We start from the raw sequence: 22,264 nt of genomic DNA, 5'->3' as shown, positions 1-22,264 counted from the left end.
GTGTTAATTTGTGCAAGGTTCGTTCGTCTGTGATTTAATGAAATCTTATCATTTATGTATCCTCTATAAAGAGATTAATAAGGATTTTGATGGCTTAGTATCTGACTTTGAATTTTTTTCTTTTCATTCACTTACACGTAATATATACAGATATATATATATACACACACACACACACATACAGAACAGCTAATGCTATGGAAGTTTATGGCACAGTGTTTCGCTGATTCATGGCGATGACTGTCACCTTGTTTTATGTGTTCACTGGAGCTATCTCTTTATTTATATATATATATATATATATATATATATATATATATATATACAATATATATATATATATATATATATATATATATATATATATATATATATATATATGTTGTGTTTGTGTGTGTGTGTGTGTGTGTGTCCTATCTTCTCATGGTCAGGTCGACAATGGTACCTCGTTCTGATGAGCCGACCCGGGTTCGTTTCCCGGTACCGCACATCAGAATTTCTTCATATTTCTTGCACTTGGATCTTAGGCTTTGTAGTGACAAGCGTATCCAAAAAAAGCGCGAAGAATTCGAGAAAGTTAAGAGGGCATTGTGGCTATTATAATTGCATATGTATCTGGTAAAAAGTGACCAGTAGATTCTACACACACACACACACACACACACACACACACACACACACACACACACACATATATATATATATATATATATATATATATATATATATATATATATATATATATATATATATATATATATATATATATATATGACATCACTTATACATGCGTAAATATTTCTGTTGGCAAATAAGTTAATATCATTCAATATCGAATTCATTATACCTTGGGGATAACTTACACCTAAAGGAAATTATAATGGATAAGTGGATCTACCGCAGCCAAGATTCGAACCTGGGTCTTTTGTTTAGATACAGTGATAAACACTAGATTTTGACCTTTCGGGTATTTCTTTATAGTCGAGTAATTGATAAGTACGTTTACCAAATATTATTGATAAATGCCTCTGCTTCTTGATAGTCGAGTGGTTAAAGTCTATTGTGTATCCTTATCTAAACCAGGGGCTTAGGTTCGAGTCCTTGTGGGGGGTGGGGGGCATAGGCTATGCACTTAAAAGTCATAATTGCCCTTGGGTGTGAAGTTATTCCCAAGGCATAGCGAATTCGATATCAAATGATGTTTGTGGCTTCATATGACTGGAAGAATATAAGTTATGCAGAAAGGTTGCCAAAGAAACGCTGGCGGGTTATTGGCTGTCATGAATACCTTATTATAACAAAAAAAGGAAGGCAGAGAATTCTTCATGTATCCGAAACTGCACTTGATGTTTTTTCACGCCACCTGGTGCCCAATTCATGTCATATTATCGGATATCATTAGTCGTTCTGTCGAGCATCGATCACCCCCCCCCCGTAACAAAAGAACGGGGTAACCCACATACTGCGAGAGATAATATATTTATCTTGCTTAAAAACGCACTGTCATGGAGTGGTAGACATACTTGGTACAAGGTTTTGGAATCTAATTGTATTTATCTATCACAAGCCCCCGAATTGTCTCTAAGTTTGCTCCCAATTATCAAGCAGCATTTCGTAAGAAATCAGCGAACAATATGCTTCAATTCCTCCCAGTTTCCTTATCTTTCTTGACTTAATTTATATCATCCTTCGAATGTCTTCAAATCGACCTTGTGCAAATCATTATGACACTATTTTATTGTTTACTGCTAGTCGGGATGACGTCATCAAGCTCCCCCAGATGGGTTGATTTTATCCAGTCGATGGAGTTGCTTTTTCTCGGTTATAAAAATGAGCAGATAATTGTAAAAGTTAGGAGCGAGTTTCCGTTTGAATTATGCCAAAACAAAGCTGATTAGATGGACATAGTCTGGGAATATCTAAAGTTAAAGTATCTAAATGGAAACGGCGACGAGTTGAATATTTTCAGTGATTGCAGGCGAATAGAATAATGCATTCAAAAGAAAAACAAACGAAAGAATAAGATTTTTACAATTCAGACCGGGTAATGTAACGTACTTGCTTAGAAAATAACGAAGGATAACATTGATATAGCAAATAAACTCTTAGGATATACAGTAATTCTATGCATACAAAATTTAATAAGGTCCATTTTCAAACAATACTTCTACGTCAAACAAAATTTTTTTAAAATCTGTTTTCAAAAGCAGATATCGGGACTAGCCACATACAAAGTTTCACACGATACTTTTACGTCAAACAAATTAATGAAATCTGTTTTCAAGAGCAGATATTGGGACCAGCCACATACCTAGGTTTTTAACAGAAAGGTATATTGGAGGGATACGAGTATCTGGTATTCAATAGCTGTTTTCCAATTTTGGTCCATCGGCATTCTGATGCGTTGCAAGTCGGGTTGACCCAGATTTTGCTGATTTTTTATCCATGTAAAAAAGTTCGCGGTTTTTTAATGTAATTTGTATTTTTGTGGTCTTGTGTATATATATATATGTGTGTGTGTATATATACAGGTATATATATATTATATATATATACTGTATATATATATGTGTGTATATGTGTGAAAGTGCAGTTTTATAACGTAATTTGTATTTTTGTGGTCACACATATATATATATATATATATATATATATATATATATATATATATATATATATATATATATATATATATATATATATATATATGGTCAGTCTCGTTATAGAAAGCGATTCGGCGCTAAAGACAGTCATGTAGGAACCTACGAAATAACTGTTCAGTCTTTTGAATAAGAACATCTTTAGGGGAATTAGCACAAGAATACGGTCTATATAAATTAATAATTAAAAACATTGAATCCCAGAATTCAAATATATAGAATTTAGATAAATTATCCAATTAATGACTACGCGAGACTCGGCAAAAAACGAAAAGCCAAGAAGCTCCAAAGAGTCCTCTGTAGCAACTTAAGAAAGCGTTATTTTTCGTCATTTTGTAAAACATTGACTTTCGGTCCACCAGTAATCATCCCCGTAGTTGGGTAGTGCCGTCAGTACACCTCACGGGGTGCACTGTAGGCATTACTCAAGGTTCTTTGCAGCGTCCCTTCGGCACCTAGCTGCAACCCCTTTCATTCCCTTTTCTGTACCTCCATTCTTATTGTCTTTCTTCCATCTCGCTATCCACCCTCTCCTAACAATTGTTTCACAGTGCAGCTGCGAGGTTCTCCTCCTGTTACGCCTTTCAAACCTACTTACTCTTAATTTCCTTTCCAGCGCCGAATGACCTCATAGGTCCCAGTGCTTGGACTTTGGCCTAAACTCTGTATTCCATTCCTTTTCCATCAGTAATCATAGTGAAAATCTTTCGCGTAATTTTCAAATCCTGGTGATTTTTAACTTCTTGTGGATCGACTTCCATTACATAAATTTTAATATTGAAAACTGATAGGATGTAATTTCTTAAAGCTGTTCCTCGGTTTTGTTATATTTCATTGTATCCAATCATATTTTTTAATGTTATTTATAGTTATAACTTTAGTCATCAATCGTATAGTCTTAATATGCAATCCAATGAATTATTTTCAGTATGTATTGTTATAAAACATTGGTTAAACGAACTTCTTTTCTTTGGCGATTAATTCTCGCAATGCACTGTAATACTCTTCTCACTAAATGGTTTTCAGTCACTGTCTTGAATATTTTAATGCAATTACAACTAAGTTGTATTCGCTCGTAAATCTTAAAGTCATGATAAATGCCTTCGTACATTTTCGAGGGATCTTTATGTTCTTAGAAAGTTTATACGGTAAATTATTTAGAAATGACTTATGATGTATTGATAGCTACAGAAATTGTTACCAGTGGGGAAGCAACAGTTCGATATTTACTATATAATACGAGTCATTCAGTCGAAGCAGTTTACAGTTGTTTATAGGTTATTTCTAATATTAAAAGGGCATTTGACTTAATTAGAATTTTTTTTATTTTTATTTTATTCTCTTTTATATTCGTCAGTTATTCGTGTTATTTTTCTAGTTATTTTTTAAAATGTAATTGCTTAACAGAGCAATTCAGAACAGAAATGTAACAAATTCAGCGTTAAAAATTCGTGTTTACACACATATTTACACATACATTCAAAGATTCATACATATATATTATATATATATATATATATATATATATATATATATATATATATATATATATATATATATATATATATATATATATAGTAAATATTAAAACCAGGGCTTGAATGAAGAGCATTTTATTAGTTGCTACTAGTTTCGGAGATTTACAGTCCTCCGTCATTGGGCAGTCTATAATGGAACACGTGTTACATTTAAACTCAATGAAGTTATAAAGTCAAATAAAATTACGTATTACAAGATATGATAACCTAAACACGCAGCAAAATCCTAAAATATAGAGATACAAATAGAAAATGTTTGTTGTCAAAAAGAGTAGAAATTAAAAGTCTGAAAACAGCAATTCAGCAGACCTTTCATTATTACAAAGAGAGGGTTTCTCTCTTATAGGGTCTATAGAAACTCAGCCACTCCGAGCTCCATTTCGTTGGTCCCGCAAGTAAAGACTGAAAAAGAATCTAAATTTTGTAGGATGGTCATATTCTTCAGAGTGCTGACGAATGGCGCTAAGTGATGGTTTGCTTATTCATCCTAACAGATCTTCCAATATGTTCGAAGATGCGACCCCTGAACTGCCGCTGTGATTTTCCCACGTACATTGCACTACAGCAGTGACACCTGCACTTATAAACAATAGATGACTGCAGCTCGGTTGGTATCACATCGTTGAACCTGAAGAATTTTTGCAATGTAGATTTTAGCTTAAATACCACTCGAATGTTTATTTGCGGGTAGAATTCATGCAATTGTTTAGTTAACATTTTCTGTACATTAAATGACCTATTTCCAACAAACGCTACGGGAAAGTACATAACTGCTCTGTTGACAGTGCCAGTTGTATGTTTCGGAAGTAATAATTTTTGAAGCTCCTTTCCTATATACGTAGTCGTAAAATTTTTGTTAAATCCATTGAAATATAGGCACTGATTTATGAAATTTAACTCTTAGTCCATTCTAACATAATTTGAACATATATTGAAAGCTCTTGATGTTAAGGTCGTAATCAAATTTCTCTTAAACTGAATAGGAATAAATGAGGACATTTTGGTGGTCAAACGCGTGAAAGATGGTTTCCTGTGAACAGATGTAATAAAACCATTTTCACTGTGGCTGATCAGTATGTCGGAAACTGAGGCAGAAGGAAAGTTTTCCTGATATACTGACCAGCCACAATGTAAAGAGTTTTATTACATCTGTTCATAGGAAATCAACTTTCACGGGTTTGACCACCAAAGTGTCCTCATTTAATCCTATTCAGTTTAATGGAAATCTGATTATGACCTTAACATCAAGAGCTTTCAATATATGTTTAAATTATGATAGTATGGACTTAAGAGTCTATTTTCATAAAGCAGTGCTTATATTTCAATGGATTAAAAAACCTTACGACTACATATATAGGAAAGGAGCTTCAAAAATTATCTTCCAAAACCTACAACTGGCACTGTCACCAGAGCAGTTACTCGTATGTACTTTCCCATCGCCTTTGTTGGAAATAGGTTCTCTAATGTAAAGAAAAGGTTAACTAAACTATTGCACGAATTCTACCCGCAAATAAACATTCGAGTGGTATTTAAGCTAAAATCTACATTGCAAAAATTCTTCAGGTTCAACGATGTGATGCCAACTGAGCTGCAGTCATCTATTGTTTATAAGTGCAGGTGTCACTGCTGTAATGCAATGTACGTGGGAAAATCACAGCGGCAGTTCAGGGGTCGCATCTTCGAACATATTGGAAGATCTGTTAGGACGAATAAGCAAACCATCATCTAGCGCCTTTCGTCAACACTGAAGAATATGACCATCCTACAAAATTTAGATTCTTTTTCAGTCCCTACTTGCGGGACCAACGAAATGGAGCTCGGAGTGGTTGTTTCTATAGACCCAAAGAGAGAAACTCTCTCTTTGTAATGATGAAAGGTCTGTTGAACTGCTGTGTTTTCAGACTTTTAATTTCTACTCTCTTTGACAACAAACATTTTCTATTTGTATCTCTATATTTTAAGATTTTGCTGCGTGTTTAGGTCATTATATCTTGTAATATGTAATTTTATTTTACTTTATAACTTCATTGATTTTAAATGCAACGTGTATTCCATTACAGATTGCCCGATGACGGAGGAATGTAAATCTCCGAAACTAATCGCAACTAATAAAAATGCTCTTCATTCAAGCGCTGGTTTTAATATTAATTATTCGTCTCCGATTTCCACGGATCTCTTCTTTTGCTTATATATATATATATATATATATATATATATATATATATATATATATATATATATATATATATATATATATATATATATATATAGATATATATATATATATATATATATATATATATATATATATATATATATATATATATTTATTATATATCTTTACACACGCATACAGTGCATACGCACACACACACACGCATACATAGGTAAACATATTATTTTAATGTCTCTTGCCTTGCTCCCAACGTAATGTAGCTATTAATTTTGCTAAAGTATAGTGTGGTATATTCATAAGTACTTTTTATAAATGTTAATTAGAGACATGACTAGTTAGGATGCTTAATAATATTGCATATTTAGTGAATATATCACACTTGCGTACACACACACACACACATATATATATATATATATATATATATATATATATATATATATATATATATATATATATATATATATATATATACACATGTGTGTGTCTGTTTGTGTATATGTATATGTTGTGTATGTAAGTATAAAATGTAAGCATTCATGTTGCGTAGAGTATACTACCCGGAAAAAACTAATCCCGTTTAAAAAAAAATACTGTGCACAAACCTGCTTGAACGTGAAATCGTTAAGTGGCGTTGGATGGCAACTCTGGGCCGGGGTCCCTCCCAGGGATCTTTGTCACCACCCTCTTTTAAATTCAGATTCCGCCCGGCGCTATTCCCCCAGCTGGCGCCGTGGACTGAGTTGGCAATTTTTTCCTCTCACATGATCACATCCAGGAATGGACCAGGCCTGGCCTGGCCTGGCCCTCCCTTTTGCTTTGTGTATAACTTCTTTTTATTCTTCTTTTTCTTCTTCTTTTAGATTTTGCATTTGATTTTGAGGGATGGATGATTTGTGGATAATTTGTTTTTTATTTAGATGTGCTGTTTTTTTTATGCTTTTTTTCTTTGACGTAGAAGGAAATTGAAAGTTCCAAACTGCTCTTTGCTTTACACACACACACACACATATATATGTATATATATTATATATGTAAATAAATATATACATACACCCAGTGTTTAATTTTCCCTGCAGTACACCTATATATAGGCCTACATCATGTGCTGTTGTTATATGTATTATGTATATATATAATACATGTGTTGTATGTGTGTAGGTGTAGTGCAGTAAAAATGAACACTGGGTATGTATCCTTTCTTGTTTCGCCTTGAGTTTCCTAAAACATCCTCGAGAGGACTGCTGTATAGTGGAAGAAATTTACAATATCTTTGCTAGAATGGGAGTGCAAACGAACTTACAGATGGTGGGAACACAAATATTCACACCGATAAGGGGTAAAAAATAGGTAAGAACAGTAAACTCGATAGCGTCTGAGGTCAGTACTGTATCGATGATCTTATGCCTGTGAGGGCAACCCTCACCTTCCTTAAAATCTAAACATTGTACGTATTTCTTTTGGAATGAATGGATCGAGCTCATTCATTCCTTTGGTAATAGTCGTATTCTCACAAAAGCTTTCTTTTTGTTAAAGTGGATTCGATGACGTTTCTTTCCAGTATATTGTTGTAATAAACTCATTTTTGCCTCTGTCCAGTTGACTGAACGATCGTTTTCACTAATGTGAACAAAAATTGCACTGTTTCCCTGTGCATATCTTATACATTTTTATGCTGTTCTGTTCCCTTTTCCAGTGGTTTTCAAGTTTGACCAAATAAAAGGTGTCATGTGACTTTCATGGGACTTTATATACGCATCTTTTAGTATTGTCGAGAGAGTTCTTTATAATTGCTTTTATCATTGTCTTATCGTTTTTAAATGCTAAAGCAACTCCAAAATTCTCAAGAAGATGGGGTATGTATTTTAAATTATTGCTACATGGCAGTACGGGTAGGTTTTTTGTATTGTAAGTTTCTCTGTTGCTGTCATAGAAAGCTTTTTTTTCTCTTTGCCTCTCTTATGCATTGTCTAGTAGAGAATCAGGATACTTTAATTAGAAACACAGGCCAGACATTAAAAATATATGGATTCTGTATAAGACAAGGCAAATTTCTTCTTTGGATCCAGGGTAAAACTTATGATAGCATTTCAGATTAAGTGAGCAGATGCTGTTGGTATTTTGGCAAAAGTAGTAGATATCGTTTGTTTTATACAACAATTTTTTTATTCGTTATCATCAGTACAACACACGAATACTCCAGCAACTGCATTAAAACATATATATATATATATATATATATATATATATATATATATATATATATATATATATATATATATATATATATATATATATATATATATATATATATATATATATATATATATATATATATATATATATATTATATATGTATGTATGTGTGTATGTATATATATACATATATATAATATTATATGTATGTATGTATATGTATATATATATATATATATATATATATATATATATATATATATATGTATATATATATATATATATAATATATATATTTTCATATATATATATATATATATATATATATATATAATCGCTCATCTCTCTTGAAATTTAGTACTTTACATATATAATTGCAAATAGTTGACATCAAATTTTAAATATGCTAGCTAACTTATACAAATAAAATTCCTGCGTCTCAGCCACCAACAAAAGCGCAAAGGAAGTATGCTTGAAAACCACATGCAAGCAAGCACAAGGCAAAGTCATCAAACGCGGTATTTAAACAGTCGTTAAACCACAGCACCCGACATACCTTGCAAGATAACAGGCACGAGCTTCCAAGCACCGAAAGCAGAGGGCATTGTAACTCGCAGAGGAACGGGGTTTACAAGTACACCTCACCCTTTTAAAATTAAGCAAAAATATCATTCATTCTTCTGTGAGTTAAAGTGGGTGAGACTTGAAACCTAATTTTTAAAAAATTAAGTGGAAATGTCATTAATTCTTCTGTAGTTTTTAGTTAATTTTAAATATATTAGATTTCAAGTCCCACCCACTTGAACTTACAGAAGAATTATTGACATTTACACTTAATTTTAGATACATTAGATTTCAAGTCCTACCCACTTAAAATTACAGAAGAATTAATGACATTTCCACTTAATTTTAAATGCATTAGATTTCAAGTCCTACCCACTTAAACTCACAGAAGAATTATTGACATTTCCACTTAATTTTAGATGCATTAGATTTCAAGTCCTACCCACTTAAACTCACAGAAGAATTAACATTTCTCATTAGATTTCAAGTCCTACCCACTAAACTCACAGAAGAATTATTGACATTTCCACTTGATTTTAGATGCATTAGATTTCAAGTCCTACCCACTTTAACTCACAGAAGAATGAATGACATTTTTTTTAGATGCATTAATTTTAAACCCACTTTAACTCACAAAAGAATGAATGACATTTTTGAATTTTAAAAGTTAGACTTGTAAACCCTGTTCCTCTATGAGTTACAATGCCCTCTGCTTTCGGTGCTTGGAAGCTCGTGCCTGTTATCTTGCAAGGTGTGTCGGGTGCCGTGGTTTAAACGGCTGTTTAAATACCGTGTTTGATGACTTTGCCTTGTGCTTGCTTGCATGTGGTTTTCAAGCATACTTCCTTTTTTTGCGCTTTTGTTGGTGGGTTTGCAGATGCAGGACTTCTATTTATATAAGTTAGCTATATAGCATATCTAAAATTTGATGACAACTAATTTAATAGCAATTACTTAATTCTTCGCGCTTTAAATGTACTAAATTTCAACGGAAGATGAATAGCATGAAAACACATATGTGTCTGGTAAAAGTGACCAGTAGATTCTACATATTAAATATATATATATATATATATATATATATATATATATATATATATATATATATATATATATATATATATATATATATATGATTAATTCTTATGTGAGTTCAAGTGGGTGGGACTTGGAATCTAAATTATTTTCTCAGTTGAATATGTGTGTAGTTACAAATAAAGATGTCATTAATTCCTGTCGGCACTTCTTTAAGTGGGTGGGACTTCAAATCTAATGTATTTCTCACTTAATTATGTTTGTATGTAGTTCCAAATACGTTGAAAAATATTCCAGATGACCCGTAAAAGGTGAGCTGGTTTACAACAAGAAATTTTTTTTCTGTGCACGCATTAGATTAACTTAGTTCTTGATTGGTTGTCCCCCGTCTACGAAATTGTTAATTTACCCCATTCATAGGCAATTTACCTTAGGTTAAGGGGCCCCTGCTGTAGAGAATTCGGAAGACAGTGTACAGATATATTTGCCTTTGGAATTATGAGTCCCAATACCATAGAGATTTTACAAATACCTGACCGCTAAATTTACCCTTGAAATTTACCCAGTTCGTACGGAATTTACCTTAGGTTAAGGAACCCTGCTGTAGAGAATTTGGAAGATAGTGTACAGGTATATTTACATTTGGAGTTATGAGTCCGAATACCTTACAGATTCCTGACTGCTAAAATTACCCTTGAAATTTGGTAAACATGGACAACGGAATTTGCTGACGTTCAACGGAGCAGCTGACGAAGGCCTCCGTCATATGACGGGCCGGGGCCCTTTGACGCAATGCATGATTCATCTTTATCGACAGCCTGTGTAACTGATGGTACTTAATGTAAGTTGCACGCGTGGGCTAAAAAAAATAATAAAAACTATCTCGGTAATTTTGCAATTTCAAGTCACAGACCTCAAGTCGATAACTCGACTCGTTATTAGTAAACTAAGATATGGAATGCAAAAAAGAACCAAGCAAAGGGTTTCGTTTTCGAAAGCCATTTGCTTCTCGTAAGGTTTTTGAATGCTTTTCTCGTCATTGATTGCAATGTTATCTTAACTTTTTTCATTGTTTTCCTTTTAGAGGTAAGAATCTTTCGTTAAGGTTTAAGTTCTTTGTCGTTTCAAAAGTTCGGTAAACATGAGGCAACTATTCGTAAACAATTACGTATCTGTTATACAGTATATGAGGTGTTTTATTATGTTTGCCTGCAGCTATCATTGATATACCACACTGTATATATTGATACACACACACACATACACATATATATACATTATATCTATATATATATATATATATATATATATATATATATATATATATATATATATATATATATATATATATATATATATCAGCTCAAAACACTCTGATCCATCCATAAGGTTGTTCTGTAGACTTTTCCTGTTACCATTTAGAACAGAAGTAAATAAGAACTGTATGATATAGAACAGCACTATACATTGCAGTATAAGAGGATTCCGTGTATGAACAGATGTGGATCAGGATGGAATCCTCTTATACAGCAAAAGTGCATGGTTACCGTTTTACTAGCTGAAAACCTAAATCCATGCATCTCAGCCCACTTTACTATGTTATCAGTGCAGAGAGAAAGGCGGTGTTCATCCACTGCTATCCTTCTTGCTGCAAAAGATATCAAAAGGCCCTCAACGAAGAGTACAAGCTACGTCTGAAGGGAATTACTTTCGACACCCCATTGATTGCTAAGGCGATCAAGGTTACACTTAGAACACTTCCTTGCGGCACTCCTTCTTCTTGGTTGAATACATCTTACATTGTTGGTCCAACCTGAACTTCAGATAACCTATGTTTTCAAATTGCTTCGATAAAGAGGCATGGTGAGCAGCCCTTGTTCTTATCCTCTGAATTTTTCTTACAACTCAAGTCATTGTTATAACCCGTTCTTAGTTCTTATTGTCTGATATAAAGCCAATAAGGAATGTTACAATTTCAGCCATTCTTACTTGGTAGTTCTACTGGTGATTGTGCCGGCCCCAGTTATACAAGTATATCTATTTATCTATAGAATGACACTGCTTTTTTTTAATGATTTTTTTTAATTTGTGATGGCAAATCTGACGAAATTGCTATTTTTGGTAGGACTACATCAAGCGATTCTTATATAATGTATGTTTTCATAAACGCAATATCTTTTCAAATAATCTGGCCACGTGGTTCTTCCTGAGTTGCTTTCTTCTCAGCTGTGAACATGCCTTAAACATACTATCCAGGCGAATTCCTCTGAGAATCGTAAGAAAACTTAATAAGGACTGTTTAATCTCATCCGAATTGCTGTTCTGTTCTTCCTGTGGACGGAAATCCCTAACATCAGGATATCATAATACCAATGGCAGTCACAAATACTTTATTGATTTTCCTTTCATTCTTACCAATTTTAACTAAACTTCGGACACTACACCACAATGATTTTATTGCATTCTTTTAAAAATATTACCAAATGTTTTTGAAGCATTATTGTACGAAAAAATAATTGTGCTTATTCTGACATCCGGAAGCCACTGACGGATGTTGTTACCGAATATTTATCATCAGTAATTTGTGTGTTTTTCTCTGATTTGACATAAGAGAGAGAGAGAGAGAGAGAGAGAGAGAGAGAGAGAGAGAGAATATTTGCAAAGTTAAAGATGACAGTATACACACCTACGTATCTGTGTTTTTGCCGATGGCAAATAGGGGTACATATTGATTCGTGGTTGTAGTATTCAACCAGAAGATGTATAGGGTCGCTCATTTTTATCTTGCAAGGGCTCGCCTTTCTTCTCGTGAAATATCACTTTCCTGCGAGCCTACGTAAACATGTAAATTTGCACATAGCCTATGTGCGAAGGTATGTGTGTATACTTGTATGTAACTGTATTTGAGTATACACAAACACAAGTTATACATCTTTGTATGCGTGTGTGTGTGTGTGTGTTTTTGTGGTCTTGTATATAATATACGCGTGCAGCCTTTATTTATAATTATGTTTGAAGGTATATGTGTATACGTGTATGTTTGGTATTGTAATTGAGTGCACACACGCACACAAATTATACTTCGTTATATATTCATGTTTTATGTAGTTTTGCTTATAATGAACACGTATACTTTTCATCTGTACACTTATGACGAGCGAAGGCTTTAGTTAAATATTATAACACGATACGTCCACCCGCAGAAATTCCTTCAGATCGAACGCAAATGGGTAACCGATATCGCGCGGAACGAATCAGTTACCGTCGACCTCTCCGTGCATTGTGGCCCTTTGTTGTGGGGTGGGCGGGAGGGCGGAGGGCGCATGGACCTCGTCAATAAGCAGTAGTAGTAGTCCTGCTGCTGGTGAGACTCAGCAGAAACATGTAATTTCGTACTTACGTGACGTAGGAATTATCTGACATCAATAGTCGTCGGGAGGGGTAGAGGGGGGACGGCTGCCGTATAGCTGCTCAAACTGGTTGCCATAGCACAGAGGGTTTTATATACTCTGGCACAATCTTTTCGTAATTTTTTTTTTTTTGTTGTTGTTTTCATGGCGTTGTTGCATTAGTTGTTTGCTTCGTGGATTATTCGGGGTAGATTAAACAGGTTATTCTTGTTGTTCCGATGCTTTTCTTGGGTTATCGTCTCTTTTTATTTATTAAGTTTTCAGGGCCATTACGTTGTCCTAAATTTCAGCCTCTTCCCTAAAATGAAAACAAGCTATGTCAACAAAATGTTGGGGACGAGTCGATAAATAAAAGGCATTAACTTAATTAGGAAAGCATTCGCGAAAAATACTCGGATATAATTGTGAGTGGATTAGGTGATTCTTCTCGGTGAAATTGAGAATATGAATAACACTCAGATTAATTCAGAAGTTTTTATACCATCAATTTTGCAAGCGAGTATTAGTCTTATTCGAGTATTGTTTGATTGAGAATCACTTCTATGAAAATTTAAGTAATTACTAAATAAATTGAGTGGTCCACGAAGGATCTTGCTCAAGATTATGATTCGCTGTAGAATTTCTGTGGAGGTGGATATAATAAGTAAGCGCCTTATTACAAAGGAAAGTTGCGATAAAGATAGTACAGTTCAAAACATAAAAAAGATAACTTGTTATATCTATATATATAAAACTGGCTAATTATTACCATAGATTAGATATACAGTTCATTATTTTCAGGCTGATTCCCTTATAGTTCATACGAGGTGTATTAGAGGTTGCTGTATATTTTTTTCTATATTCCTCTCAAATTCTCGATTGGGTTGACTGGTGGGCGTCAGGCCGGGATCGACCGACTGACGTGTGGAATGCGAGCAGAGTGCTCTACCTTTGGGCCACGGCTCTCTCTCTCTCTCTCTCTCTCTCTCTCTCTCTCTCTCTCTATATATATATATATATATATATATATATATATATATATATATATATATATATATATATATGTACATACATATTATACAGTATGTACGTATATATATACATACTATATATGTATATATATATATATATATATATATATATATATATATATATATATATATATATATACTATCTGACAAACCCAGTGCTGCCTGGGAAAACTGAATGACAACCGATAAATTCTCCCTCTCTCTCTCTCTCTCTCTCTCTCTCTCTCTCTCTCTCTCTCTCTCTCTCTCTCTCTCTCTCTCTCTCCTGTTAAGATAGTTGCTTCAGTTACATTGCCCAACATTTTTGACATTATGTATTTCACCCCTTCTCACTCCCCATTCCTATCGGTGCTGAACTTGGACTTGAAGGGCGTCGGGAGTGTCACTATTCATCTCAGCGACCTCGAAATCTATGGATTAAATACTAATATCTATTGTTTTCGGTTATTTTCACATGTCACCCCTTCCTACCCCCACCCCCTTTGTTTGCCAGTGATGTTTTACCCACACAGTATTCTTTTCCAGATAGTAAGTCATATGTATACCAAGTTTGGGTGAAACTGTTCAGTGCGTTTCAAAGTTATGCCAGAACACACACACATACATTTTATATATATATATAGGTATATTTAAGCAACAGATTTAGATGTCCACACGCATATATATATATATATATATATATATATATATATATATATATATATATATATATATATATATATATATATATATATATTAGATATATGCATGTGTATGCATACGTGTTGTTTTGCAGATGTATCTATATTGTAAAAACATGTTCTGCATAGAGTTGTGGAGGCCATCTGAGCTACCCTCTTTAAATGTTACTATAGAGAGACTGTTTCCGTGATTCTAGTAACTTCTCTCTTCAGTTAGTTCGTTTTTTTTTTATTTGTAAAATCGCAGGAGTTCATCCATTTTAGCTAGGTGAGGACATTATTTTGGTACTAATGTATTGCATCACCTGCAAACTCAGAATTATCCATGCATTCTGGGAATGATAATTTTTGTTATATTCGTGTAATATAATTCTGTGCAACATACGTATATATATATATATATATATATATATATATATATATATATATATATATTTATGTACACAAACTTCAGTTTGTGGAAGGATAAAGAGAGAATCAAATAAGGTTGAAGGACTTATCGGAAACGTTATGCAATGCTGTTTGTTTAAGGGTTGACGCCCGTATTATATTGAAGGAGACCTGTTATATAACTTAAATCCCCCTCTCCTCTCTCTCTCTCTCTCTCTCTCTCTCTCTCTCTCTCTCTCTCTCTCTCTCTCTCTCTCTCTCCTCAAAAGCTCCTTTACATATATGTATGGCATGATGAAAAGAGAAAAAGAGAGTAAAGCTACATTCAAATAATGCCCACTTCTCACGTTTCACGACAAAACGGGTTTGTTTGCACAATTGTTTTTCCGGAACACGACCGTCCACACAAAGTTTCCCGCTCACGTGACACACACACACATACACACAAAACAGACAACCATGGACACACGCACTCACTCCGGCACTGCTCCTGAATACAGAAGTGACCTTTGTAACGCCCACGGACCCACGGCTGTAACTCTCTCTCTCTCTCTCTCTCTCTCTCTCTCTCTCTCTCTCTCTCTAACTTTATTCAAAATGAATAATGTAACATTCATTTCCCCTCGGGAGAATTCCGATTTGTTTTGATGACGAGGCGGTCAACATTAAATTCCTCGCTGGGAACGGCGCCTTCTCTCTCTCTCTCTCTCTCTCTCTCTCTCTCTCTGTGAAGTTTTCTTTTCAGAAATGGAACATTTGGTGGAGTCATTACAGGAAAACACACAAGTATTTTAGCCCTGAGTATCTCTCTCTCTCTCTCTCCCTCTCTCTCTCTCTCTCTCTCTCTCTGTGAGAGGTTTTGTCTTCAGAAATGGAACATCTGGTAGTGTCATTACCAGGTAAACACAAGTATTTTACCCCTGAATCTCTCTCTCTCTCTCTCTCTCTCTCTCTCTCTCTCTCTCTCTCTCTCTCTCTCTCTCTCTCTCTCTCTCTCTCTCTCCTCAGAAATAGAACATCTGGTGGAGTCATTACCGGTGAAAACAAAAGTATTTCAGGTCGCAATCTCCCTTCACGCTTTATGTGAGTTCTTGCTTTCCTTTCCCCGACCATAAAATATTCATTAAAGTGCAATAGAATGCAAATATGTCTTAAAGCTGAATCTCATTCCCCTCTATAACTTGCAACTTCCGTATGCCCGAAAGGTTTGCAGATTCGTTTGGGAATAAATATATGGGGGTCGCAGTTATTGCAGGTTCGCAAGAATGTTGCAATGGCAGTCGGCGTAAACAGACCAGTCAGCCGAATCTTGCAAAGGAACAGTCTTTCCAGCTTATAAACTTTATTGGACTTTTATGAGGCTTAGTTCAGACAAATGTTTCCCTGTCTTGTTGTATGAATGACATCAGAACGAAAGTTGAATTACATTCTTTGTAATATCGTCAAAGCCGAGTTGAAAGGTCTTATTTACGGTTAATGATAAAAATGTTTATATTATAATTTTTGGTTGACTTCATATATTCTTCTCAGAAGGCATAGCACTACTGTGTTCATAAATTTTAATGTTTTTTAGTAAAGTTGCTTCTATAAGGAATATAGATTAGCCGGAGAAATGACCCTACATACAGTACCTATTAAAAATGTCTTCAACATTATTGTCAGCATCATGATCTATAATTATTTTGATAATTATTGCCTCTTACCTTGATACGAACCTTTAGTTTCTCACCATAGATTTCAAAGTGTTATTAGCATTATCATCAGCATCATGAATTATAATTATATTTATTATTATTGCCTCTTACACTCGTACGAACGTTTTTAGTGTCTCGCCATAGACTATCCCCAAACTGTAGCGTTACCGTAGGTATCGTTATTGTCACAGCTTCTTTACAATTCCTGTTCCCCACATGCTCTTGCAACCACAGCTCGCCACGCTCTTGGAGAATTGTTTAAAAATGCACCTTTGAAGGTTATGTTCTTCTCGCCAGTTTACGCAACGATTTGAGAGCGTTAGGACGCTCGTCGACGGCCTCTGGGCCGCAGTTGCTGGGTTTAAGCAAGATTATACGGGCTCGGGTAACAGAATGGATTCGACTTTAGATTGGCAGTGTAGGAGATTATAGAAGCAGCAGTTTCGAACATTAGGTTTTAGTTAACGGTACCTTGAGGTTCAGTCGTATCTGTACATTTTGGAGGTGTTGCCTAAATGAGCTCTTTTCTGCTTGTGTTTTAATTTGGATCGTCAGTTACTTCTCAGCAATCGTTTTGGTTAGTAGCTCAGAGTCCAGAGGGTCCACATGAGGCCTCTTCTTCCCTTTTAACACCTTTCTACAGTTACGGGCTGCCTTTGAGAAAGAGCTTGTGCTGACGTAAGTCTGGCGTTATGTAAACCATTCAATCAATCTTCTTATCAGTACTGGGTTGTTTTGCAAGATGTGTCTTTCAAGTGTTGTACAAAAAGAAAGCTTGTGGTCAAAGGTAACACCAAGATTCATTTCGATTTAACGCTAATTTGATTTTATTATTGTCTTTACTTAGTGATGTCTTGAGGAAACTGACAAAGGCGTAGCAAGCAGAGACTCTCATCTGATCCTACGAATAGTTTACTTATGTCTATGCTCGATGATAGCATATGTATAGGGGCAGTAAATAATTGAGTACGCATAAAGTATACATAAACTACCAAAAAAAGTAAATTCACCCTCTGCAAAAAAGTAAAAAAATTCCAATACCTCAGTCCCATGCTGTTTTTCATTGCAACTGTACTCAATGACCACCGAAGAACTGGCAAACCAATAAAAGGGAAATTCCCCCCCCCTAAAAAAAAAAGAAAGCTAAATGCTCTTCGAGTAAGTCGGCATCACGTAATCTTATCCTTCAAGACCAGGAAGAAGAAGAAGAAGAAGAAGAAGAAGAAGAAGAAGAAGAAGAAGAAGAAGAAGCATATGCATGTCACTCGGACACAATGGATTCATTATCTGGCAAGACACGAGGCTGAGAAATGAGTTCCATGCTGTTTTCCATTGCAACTGTACTCAATGACCACCGAAGAACTGGCAAACCAATAAAAGGGAAACCAGCCCGCCCCCCCCAAAAAAAAAGAAAGCTTAATACTCTTCGAGTAAGTCTGCATCACGTAATCTTCTCCTTCATGACCAGGAAGAAGAAGAAGAAGAAGAAGAAGAAGAAGAAGAAGAAGAAGAAGAAGAAGAAGAAGAAGCATAAGCATGTCGCTCGGACACAATGGATTCATTATCTGGCAAGAGACGAGGCTGAGAAGTGATGAGATAATAACGCGCCAAGGGTTTCGCTATTTTTTCCTCCCTCTTCTTCCTCTCTTCTTTTAATCCTTTGCGTGGATTGATGGTGAGGTAATGTCGTTACGCCAACGCAGGCGTATTAAGTGGGGAAAATGGGAAGATCTTTGGGATAAATGAGATCTGCTAGTGTGTGTGTGTAAAGGAGGGAGAGAGAGTGTTTGAGCGTGATGTGCGTGTTGCACGCTAGCTTACTCTTTCTAGATTTTGTGGAGCTTTTAGCTGGATCGTATAAGCCCTGAAGTGGACAAATGAGAATATAAACTAGAATGCCAGATTGCTCATTCTAGATTTGACGCCTCCAGAGTCGGGGAGGAATTAGCATCACCGAATAAGTGTTGGGTTCTGTTCGGATTTTGTCGGTGTTACGACAGGCGAATATTTTTTGTTTTTAGAAAGCTTATGATGATAGTTGTTTTACAACACACACATATAAGAATATGAAGAATCTGTATACCACATAATATTTACAAGAGCTCCATCACAAGCCGTGTGCCAAAACATACTAAATTTGAAAATGCATAAGTAACACTTGCCATTGATTATGATACGACCTAAGAGAAACAAATATTATGCAAGTGTTAAAGAAGGCATTAGGTAGAATATTCCTGTATCACTTCTTCATTCCCACGGCAGCTAAGATAAGGAACGTTTTTCCGCCCTCATATCCCTGAGATTTCTTGCATATTCCTTTGAAGCAAACGTCTCTTGCTCGAATATAGAAGTAGATTTTGACCTCTGCTGACCTGGTGTCAGTTTTAAAAGATAAAACGGAACGCTTTTAAGGAAACTTATGTTGAAGCAGGTTCAGGAACACACACGGTAAAGAAAATATGTTCAAGGGAAAATCAAGTTAAAGAAACAAATCTTGGAAATCCACTTGAAAGAAAACGTTTAGAGAGGATTCATTAAAAAAAAAAAACGTTTCAGAGAACATACCTGGTAAAATATAGAAAACAAAACAAGTTTATGAGAACACCTCTCAAAAAAGAAAGACGTTTTGGGAGGACTTACGTTAAAATTACACGTTGGAAGCCCTTATATTAAAAAGGCACTATGTTAGTAAATCACATTTATCATGATTTAGCAGACTTACGTTCAAGTAAATTAATAAGATCACCTACTCGTTAAAAAGTGTGTGGGGTACGACTACCCAGTCGCTTCCCTAAGTTAAGGCTTATATTTTGGGAAGGGTTCCATTATCCATCTGGAATTATTGCCAGCTTCAAAGTGATTCTAAGAATTAAAGCAAATTATAAGTATAAAAAAAAGTTAACTGAATACCTTCACAAAACTAGTCTCTGGAATAAGGAATTGATTTGCCAAAAATTTAAACCGTCACGCAACATTTTTATAATTGCGTTCTTGTCTTAAATTTCATACGGTATGTTTGTAAAACTTGTAGTTGGTAATACTTACGATCAGATCAACACTCATCTGTATTCTTGAATTAAATTTCATTATGTACAAATCATACGCATATAATGCATACAGATTATAATATATATAGAAAATTAGCTGGATTAAAACGATTATCCATATGCACTTAAATACAAAGTTTCTAGATTAAAGTATTAAACAAAAATTATCATTATTGCTGAGGCTGTTGCTACTGCTGCACGAAATATAAAACGGTAATGTTTACTTTTTAATTTTAAACAGGTAACTTCCATAAGATATTCATTTTGGTTCAGCCATGAATAATTAATTGGTTGACGTATGTCTTAGATGTTAGTGTACATATTTTCCTTATTTTTTCTAGTATTTTTTCTAGTGTGTGTGAGAGAGAGAGAGAGAGAGAGAAAGAGAGGTCTGCGACAATTATGTTTCACGTATTAAGCATTAAGTAATTATTTGTTCCTCATCAATAAAAGAATAATGGGTTTTCACTTGTAAGACAATTTACAACCTCGGTATAGGTATACCCTTGAATAATTAAACCCAGGTGCTTAAAGGAATGCCATGCAAATTAAACGGGGCAATATAACTCGATATTTTTTAACCCATGCCCCATTTGCGCCTGCGCACTTCAAGGCCTTTTCCCCGTATTAAGGATCATTAGCTCCGTTCGATGTAAATTTCATGGCAATATGCAAATGATAGGGGGGCGTTTTTCGACATGGTGAAATATCCTTACGTGCTCTCTCTCTCTCTCTCTCTCTCTCTCTCTCTCTCTCTGCCCTAGTGTAGCTGTGCCGGAGTTGTCGTTGATATGTTTTGTTCTCTCTCTCTCTCTCTCTCTCTCTCTCTCTCTCTCTCTCTCTCTCTCTCTCTCTCTCTCTCTCTCTCTCTCTCCTCGTTGTAGCTGTGCCGGCTGTTATTAATGTTTTGTTCTCTCCTCTCTCTCTCTCTCTCTCTCTCTCTCTCTCTCTCTCTCGTATGTCAAGCTTCATAATATATATTAATATACATTACTCTTATAAGAGGGTCAGAAGATATTCGAGTAACGTTGAAATTGAATCAAATTATGCCTAATAAATTTACCAGATTGTTATTATTATGTCCATTACATTTTCCTTGCCACAAATCACTATTTTTGTTTATAATTTTATTGTGATGTTTTGGCGTTTTATTTGTTTATACTGTTTTATTGAGCACACCAGTTGCTCTTAATATTTATGGTATATTTAGAATTATTAAGTGCTGTGAATTAACTGACAGTATGTTATATTGCTGAGAGAGAGAGAGAGAGAGAGAGAGAGGGGGTGAAATTACAGTAAGTATACAGAAGCACACACACACACATATATATATATATATATATATAATGTGGAAAATTGCCATTCGTTGACAAACAGTACCAAGAGAGAGTAAAAATTGCCATTCCAGAGAGAGAGAGAGAGAGAGAGAGAGAGAGAGAGAGAGAGAGAGAAGCGTAAGAACAAATAGTAGGTCATAAGCACACTGAAAGAATCCCTTTGTTGAATACGTTTAAAGAAGAAATGCACTCGGTCGCTGCAACGCGGAAATAAAGGAAGTACCGACCTATCAAGCGTGTAATTATCAAAGAAAGAAAACGAGAGAGAGAGAGAGAGAGAGAGAGAGAGAGAGAGAGAGAGAGAGAGAGAGAGAGAGTTTCAACCGCAAGGTGGCAAAGACAACGTCCAAGTGAAGACTGGAATGCGTGTGTGGAAGGGTGACTCAGGTTATGGAGAGAGAGAGAGAGAGAGAGAGAGAGAGAGAGAGAGAGAGAGAGAGAGAGAGAGAGAGAAAGAAATAGACTCTCTGAATCAGCGAACAAAGAAACCGAAAATGGCTTTTAAAACGACCAGAACAGAACAAACG

The 22,264-nt window shown here is 35.0% G+C and overlaps 1 protein-coding gene across 1 annotated transcript in view; it reads left to right on the top strand.

Annotated features, from left to right (window-relative positions):
* Positions 1–22,264, top strand: part of LOC136845919 (protein tipE-like) — a 114,474-nt gene that overhangs the window by 3,078 nt on the left and 89,132 nt on the right. The window lies entirely within an intron of this gene.

The sequence above is a fragment of the Macrobrachium rosenbergii genome, chromosome 14 (genome assembly GCF_040412425.1).
Source record: "Macrobrachium rosenbergii isolate ZJJX-2024 chromosome 14, ASM4041242v1, whole genome shotgun sequence".
Lineage (NCBI taxonomy): Eukaryota > Metazoa > Arthropoda > Malacostraca > Decapoda > Palaemonidae > Macrobrachium > Macrobrachium rosenbergii.
The sequence above is the reverse complement of the archived record's forward strand: the minus strand, read 5'-3'. Positions and strand labels throughout refer to the sequence as shown.